This window comes from Canis lupus, chromosome 4 (genome assembly GCF_011100685.1).
Source record: "Canis lupus familiaris isolate Mischka breed German Shepherd chromosome 4, alternate assembly UU_Cfam_GSD_1.0, whole genome shotgun sequence".
Lineage (NCBI taxonomy): Eukaryota > Metazoa > Chordata > Mammalia > Carnivora > Canidae > Canis > Canis lupus.
This window is the reverse complement of record NC_049225.1, coordinates 52,786,705-52,794,502: the sequence shown is the minus strand read 5'-3', so window position 1 is coordinate 52,794,502 and position 7,798 is coordinate 52,786,705. Positions and strand designations below refer to the sequence as shown.

The following is a 7,798-nucleotide window of genomic DNA, read 5'->3' as shown; positions in this document are numbered from 1 at the left end:
AGCACTTTGTTTTAAAGCTGGAGGCAGAGAAATGTCTTATGCATGTCCTTAAACTGGAAGGCCTTTTGTTCAGGATACTTATACCATTTGCAGATAATGATGTGCATAGCAGTTTCAGCTGTCTGCATATGCATTTTTATGTTTTTTTATGACAGCTCTGCGTACTGAACTAAAAGGCCATTTAGAACTGTCAGGCACTGACAAGCATTACCCTTTACATTTACAATTCTGTTAGCGTGCATTGTCAGGTGGGCTCACCAGACTGCAGAAATGTGATTTCCTTTGAAACCTATGTATGACTTTAATTTAATACAGCAGCCTCAAAAAAGAAAAAAAAAAAAAAAGGAAGAAAGAAAAAGAGACAGAGTGTGAGCCCAAGAGAGCTTTATTAAGTATTCTTTTTCCATTAATCTCCTACTTTTTTGTTTTTACAAGACCCTTCCTTTCTTCCTCATCTTCTTTCTCCCTCTTCCACTTCCTTCTCTCTCTCCATTATTTTCTCTTCCTTCTTCTCTATGGAATCCTTCATGTCATGCACAAGTGCAGGCAGCCCAGGGAAATGACTTTACCTGTCTGAGCCAAGCCAGACCATCTCTTACTTTCCATGTGGCCTGAGGTTAATTTTCAGTCAAACCGATTTTTAAAAGATGTTTGGCTCAGTGGAAGGCTGGGCAAATATTCAGGACCTGGATAGTGGGGGCACAGAAAGGATCCACTTACTCCAACTAATGACTTATCATTCCCCATTATCACTACCACCTGTCTTTGGGAATCCTTTTCCCTCTTCCCAAACATTTATTTCAACAGCATGGAGAGCCTTTCCAAAAAAGACACTGGTGTATAGATTCTGAGAGTTTTGAAGGCAGTGTGCTTTTGCTGTGGTTTTGTCCTGCAGGATTTTACAGTCATCCAGGGTGGCAGAATGTGTGTGCACAAAACAGAGAAGTTTCTACTCAGACCGGGCTGAAGTGAAATGCCCACGTGTATGTGCTGATCTGGACCAGATTTACTGCAAAGTGATGAAGCCTGAGCTTCTCACTTGCCTGATCCATATACATTCTAAGGGTGGTCAGGAGCTGATGAGAGCTCTAGGTACAGATCGGAAGCCAAGTTACAAACCGGTAGCTTTCTTACATGAACACTGTTGATAAATTGTTTAAAGAACTCCCAAGAAAAAAGGGGACCTGAAATTTCCAGTGTCCTTTTCATAACCTAATTTTGTAATCTGATTTGTATTCGTGATTTTGTATCCTTTATCTTATAAAGAAATACTCATATTGTGTAAACCTCAGACCCCATAACCCTAGACCTGCCCCCAGTTCTGAGAGTAGGTCCTGTAAGGAGTTCAGAAAGCATGGATCAATGTGGTTTGGGCAATTAAGGTTACATTTTCTTTAGAAAGCTTGTCTTCACCTGGCCCTTAATAAAACCCAGGATTTGGTTAGGTAGAGAGAAGAGATAGATGATTATCAGCTAATAGAGTTTCAGGAAAATATTGGTGTACAAATAAGATTTTGAGAACTGATGTTTTTGGCAATGGACAAATATTTACTTTTTACTTTGTAAAATTGAGATATATGCGAAATGTAACATGCAGTAATCTTACATGAATCACTTGATGAATTTACTGTGCCTAAAACCATGGAACCACACCCAGATCAATCCCCTCAGAAATTTCCTGGCTTCTGGGTATAAAACCCATAATTCCCCCCATCAGATTTTTTAGAAAGGCAGGGTTGGATACCCTGGGAGTGCTAAATGGAGTATCAGGAGATCACCTTTCATGTTGACCTACTAGTGTTCCAAAAAAGGATCCAACCCTAAGGCTAGAGAGATATCTCCTCTCCTTTCTTCACCCCAAGTAAGTGGGAACATTCTGGCACCCTCATGCCAATGTCCAGCTCTATATGTGGGCAGCAGAAAGTGTTATCTATTACCTAATTGATGACTTGCCATTTCACCAGTACCTACAGATCCCCCCCATTTGGTCCCTCTGACTTTGGGCTAAGCAACTGCCTTTTACATGGGGTTCTTTGAAAAATCCTATCTGCCTCATTCAGTCTGTGAGGGGCGTCACATCAATTTCCAACATCTTTCTGTAAATTTGTTAATCAGTAGCTTTCTTCTCTAGGCAGAAGAGGTGGGACGAGGCCAATAGGCAGGCTCCTGTTGAAAGGTGGATGAGAGCAAGAGGGAAGCGGGGTGGTGAGTACAGGTCGCAGAAGGCTTCACATCTGCCATACACGGAGCCTGACTGTGAGGCTGACCAGTTGAAGCTCCCTCCTGGAGGAGAAAAGGTAAAAAAGGAAATAAAATCCTTAGAGTACACTCCCTCACAGCCCCTCCTCTTTTGTCTCCTCTGTGTCACTAACCTCCAATGCCCTGCAGGAACCAATTACAGTATTCTAATGAGTGCAGTTTCCAATAACTGCATTTGGAAGGCATGTTACCCCTCATCCACATGCTGACCGCCACCACCTCATCTCAGATCACTTTTCCCAGCAAGGAAGCTGCCTGCCTGGTGTTTGCTAGACAGCCGGACACCTCCCTGTGGAGTCACCAGGGTCAGGGACCATAAGGACAGCTGTGCAAGTCCTCAGAGTTTGCAGAAAGCAAAGGACTGTGAGCCTTGCCGGCATGGGAATAAACCAGTCAGTTTTGTGGCTGTAGACAGACATGGTTCACCTGCTCGAAATAGTCTTTGGGGACCAAAATGAAAAGCCACTTTTTAAAAACGTTCCTATGCCCTGGATATGATTATAGAGTAGGGATAAAGTGTAATGGTTAAGGCATGGACATCAGGGTTAGAAAGATTTATCTGACACTAATGTCCCCATTATTTGTTAGCTGCATGACTTTAGGGAGGTTCCTTGATTTCTGAAATGAACCTCAGTTTTGCCACCTACGAAATGGGAATAATAGTCCCTAGGTTGCAGGGTGGTTGTAAATGTTTAAAGAATAGTGTATGCAAAGCTCTTAGCTTGCTGACAAAAATGGAGCTTGTTACTGTAATATAGCTTCGTCTAATAAAAATGGAAATAAATGTAAAGAACATGAATTCCTGTCACTCACTGGTGAAGCCCTGCCACCTCTCCTGGTTCTATCCTTGTTTCAGATCTCTGCCTGGGTCTGATCCCAGTAATGCTCCCAGCACTAGGGGGATGCCTCTGTTCTGAGTAGCTGCTACAAAGCATCTGATACATCTCCATGGACTCAGCAAACTCTCCCAGGTATTTCAACTGATAAAAGGAGAGTTGTATTCATGACGTACATGTGTATGTGCATATGCAGGTATGAACTTGAATAAACAGGTGCTGGCTATGATTCTCTCAGGTGAGGAATGGGCATAATGGGAGTGAAGCAGGAAGAGAGATAATTTCACATTTTACTCTGACTACTCCTGGTTATCAAAATCTTTTAAAATTGGGTATGTTTGAGCTTTTCTTGTGTAATAAAAACAGAAGTGCTACAGATGTATTTGGGTGATCAAAAGTTAAATGTCACGCTGTTGCCCTTGTTTGGGGTCCTCATGGTTGCCCACACCCTGCAGGGCCTCCCCAGTGTGCCATTCCTCACCCAGCTCTTCAGAGCAAAATAGCCACTCTTCACCACTCTACCACATGTTCCAACTCCCCACTTGCCTGTTCACAAGACACTATGTCACTTAAGCATAAGTGCCCCCCACCCATTGAAGATAAGGATTTTGGAGTTATGTAATCCTTTAAAGCATTTTCCCAAAAGTAAGAGAGAGAAAGAGATTGTCTCCAAATTGTTTATAAAGAAAATCCAGGTTTACAAATAGATAATTTGGAAAAGTGACTATTGCCTTTGTATGTGCTGTTGACAATATATCAAAACATTTTAATAACTCGCCTCCCTTGTCCACTGGACATGTCTGCTTCCTTCTAATAGCCACAGAAAAGAGAGCAAGAGCCAGTGATGACCAGTGCTGGCAATTAAAGATCAATACCAAATGCAGATAGACCTCCTCCAGTGCCAAGCAAGTCAGTCAGAACCAGCAGCGGGTCTGCAGGAATCTGAAGGGAGCTTCCTCTGCGCTGTGCTTTTTGCAGTTTGCAATAAGTAGAGAAATTGGCATCTATCTTAGGGAGCTTGTGTTCGTGTGGCCCCCTAAGTATGTCAAAGACCCCAAGCCTCTTAACACGCTTGTTGTCTGCAGGGAAGAGAAGGCCAAATCCACAGAGCTGTGGTGTGTGGCATAGGGAGGTGCTGGGGTGAGGAGCAGAACTAAGGTAAGGAGGAGGTGATAGGCTTTGTTTGGTGCCTGAGCCTGCCGAGGGTCGAACAGAGGACCACCCATCCCTTCCCCACCCTTCTGTGGCCTGACTTTCCTGACCTAGCAACTCTGCACAGGCTGTTCCCTAGAAATTGAACACTCTTCCCCAATTCATTGCCTCACCGACTTTTTTTTTTTTTTTCATTTGCCTCACCAATTCTTGTTCTCCCTTCAGGTTTCAGCTCCTAAGACCCCCGCTCAGGAGTGTCATCCTCGACCTACCTAAAGGTACACCCATTATAAATTGCTCCCTTGTCATTTTCTCATAAACCTAAGTTATGGCGCTTATTGCTCACACTTTGTAATCACATTAATTCGTTTGCTGACTTTATGCAATGTCTGTCTTCCCAGGATTATTATTATGCCTTTTGAGTGTAGGACTCTTGTTTTATCTTCCTGCTCAGAGCTTAACACAGGATCTAGAGAATAGTAGGTGCTCAATAAATTTTTGTTGGATAAAATGATAAATTTGAAAATTGTACCTATAATTTGTACAGGTATCCTCTAACAAATCCTTATGCTTATAAGCCTTTCCTTCCTCTGTTCCATCTCCCTGAAGCTCCTCTTCTCCTTTTATCCAAATCATCTTCAACTTCAAGATCCAATAACAGCGACAGGGATAATGACAATATTAAATGACTTCTGGACCCTGTACTGGCAATCACATATATATGTAATCTATCTTCATAACTCTGTTCTTATTGTCAAACATCAAAGGGCAGACACTCAAAGATCCTCCAGGAATGTGAGATTCAGCAATCGGCATCTCAGGGCCCCAGGTCTGCCGGAGAATTGAAACAGTGAGGACAGTGGCCAGGTTCTTTGTGATTTGCACGTGGTGTCTCTTTAATGTGCCTGTATTTTAAGCTGAAGGGCAGTGGCTGCGGCTTCCTTGCTTTTGTAATTCTCTCCAGCACTCTGGGACTCCTGGCCTCTGCTGAGGAGGGAAGAGCAGAGAGAGATTCGTTATTGCTTTTCTGATGCTTTCGGTTACTCGGTCCTTGGGGGGTTAGAGGTAGGATAGAAGCCTGGAACATGTGGTAGCCCTAGCCTGTTAAAATATAAGGTGTGTGATGGAGAAAGGAGGATGATCTGAGGCAGTGGGGGTAACTGTTTCCACCCCCAATTCCCCCCACCTCTATGTTCAGCACAAGATCCCAGAGTACAGAGCTGAAAGGTGACGGTATCTTCAGAGACCTGGTCTGCTGTGCACAAGCCACTCCAGCCATGAGCTCGGGCTCTACCCTGACAAGCCTGTTTCCTCATCTCCAAAATGCACCTGAGAGGAACTCACATCCCATAAGGTTTTGTGAGGATTCCACGAAATAATGTGTGTGTGAAGCCTTCACATAGTGCCTGGTACGACAATGCATTTTCAGTCGGCACCGATTATTATTTGTATTATTTATCTACTGTGTGCCCAAGATCAGACATCGGTCTATATTCAAACCTAGATCTTCCTGATTCCTCGCTGTGTTCTTTTTGCATCAGCCCAGATCAATTGCAGGACGGTTTGCCAGCACTGTGAACAGAGGTTGGGGGGGGGGGGGTTGGGGAGGGAAGATTAATTAAGAAAGAGTTGTAAAAAAAAAAAATTCACTGAATATCGGATGGATGTAATATTAACATACGTAATTACTTCTCAACTTCAGAAGCTATAATATCAAAGATAAAAATCATGTCAGCTTCAATCTTTTTCTCATTGTAGATTCAGACCATTACATTAATGACTAACTTTCTGAGCTGTATAATTTTCTCTTGGAAAGATACCTTTTTTTTTTTTTTTTTCCCAGAGCAAAGCACAGAAGCTCCTTCCCAGGCACACCCTGGACTTGAGGGAGGAAGGGGGAACCTCCTGGTGGAGGCCACTCCCCTCCTACTGCCTGATTCTAGGGGGTGCACTCCCTTTGTGAGGAAACAAAGGCAATTAATCACACAGGCTGCCAAGTCTTGCCTTTGGCTGGCTGTGGAATTGGCTCCCAGGACCTCACCGGGGGCTGGGAGCCCCAGTGAGTGACTCCATGGCATGCATGTGCTTCAGGAGCGCTCCAGTAATTGCCAGCCTCTGGGCGTCGTCTTGTTCCTACAGAACAGGTCCCCAAGTATCTTGAAACTAGGCCTTTGTTCATTTTAAACAGAGGCCCTCACTCCCGCCTCTCTCCGCTTGGCCCTCTGGTCTGAACCTTCCATCTGAGTGACAAGGAACAGGGTGTGTGGGAACCACAGTTTGTAACCCTCTCCTTGGAACTAAGTCAGTGCCTCCCCCTGTGAAGGAAGGCAGGAGACACGTCCTGGGGATTTAGGCCATATCGGATGCAAGCATAGCATCCTCCTGGATCCTACCCCCTTTCCAGGATCTCAGGATAGAGCTGGGACAGGAGGAGGACCCCATTTCTCAGACGTGATGTTCAGGAGCCTGCACAATGTCAAAATTGCTGCAAAATGGAACCAGAAGTTCAATGTTCTCCTTTTGCAGCTCTCTGAAACAATAAACAGAATGGGAGGAAAAGAAAGGTAGTTTGGTTTTTTTTCCCCTTTTTTCCCTCTTTTTCTTTGCATTAGGTGCACATCCTTTCTTCAAAGCCTTCTCCCTACTTCCTATCCCCTTTTGTTAAATGTCCGATTTTGTCACCCTAACTGCTCAGAGCGCCCCCTTCCCGCTAAGCATCTTTTCTCTGGACCTCTTTCCTCTCCCTATTCCTACAAGCGTTTTACCTGTCCTCTGGTTCTTTCCTTCTGTTGGCTCTGACTCAGCAAAGTAATTATAGAAACATAATTTTCTTCTTGTTGATCTATTGCCCCATCACATGAAAATGCCAATAAGTTTAAGATGGGCTGACTTGTTGTGGAGGCTGCATAAAATAAAGTCCACAAAAGATTGGCAGTCTTTTTGGGAAGCAGCTGAAACTAAGGTTTCGAGAGCAGTCTTAGTGATTCCCACCTGGGAGAAGTATGCCCTGAATCCTGAGGAGTTCTGCATAGAGAAAATAAACAGTCCTCTCCCCTCAACCCCCTCTCAAATTAAGGGACTTGGGGCAAGTGTTAAAATGAAGATCCAAGTACCATATAACCAAACATTTCAGTTATAATCCAGCTAACTATTGAATAAAATACTTTCCCCTCATAATTCGACATATGTTTCTTTATAACATCTTATGTTCTAGTTTAGAATTCTTGGACTCCTTGTAGTTAGCACCAAACCATGGAAAGGCAAGACCTGACTCCTGGTGCCTGGTTTCCCATCCCCCTCTCTTGTCTTCACACACCCAATGCTGTTCCACATTGTGGGTGCCTCATATCCACCATAGATACCCTAGTCTGAGTCATTACCCCAACAGCTGCTCCTGCTTAGGCCTCATGATGCCTACGTCTGTACATCTGCTCCCACAAGAGAACTGGCTAGAACAAGCTTATTCAAGTCCTGAAGGTGGGTTCAGAGTCATTTGGACAGACAATTCCAACGTCCTTGGTACCCAAAATGTGGTCTAGAAGGAGACATGA

General features: G+C 44.0%; 1 long non-coding RNA gene across 1 annotated transcript; it reads right to left on the bottom strand.

The window, feature by feature from the left end:
- Positions 1-1,381: 1,381 nt before the first annotated feature.
- On the bottom strand, positions 1,382-5,819 carry LOC102152018. Its single transcript, XR_005357628.1, has 3 exons — positions 5,748-5,819; positions 4,780-5,234; positions 1,382-2,283 (listed from the first exon to the last, which is right to left on the bottom strand). It is a non-coding gene; the product is annotated as an uncharacterized LOC102152018 (long non-coding RNA).
- Positions 5,820-7,798: the final 1,979 nt, after the last annotated feature.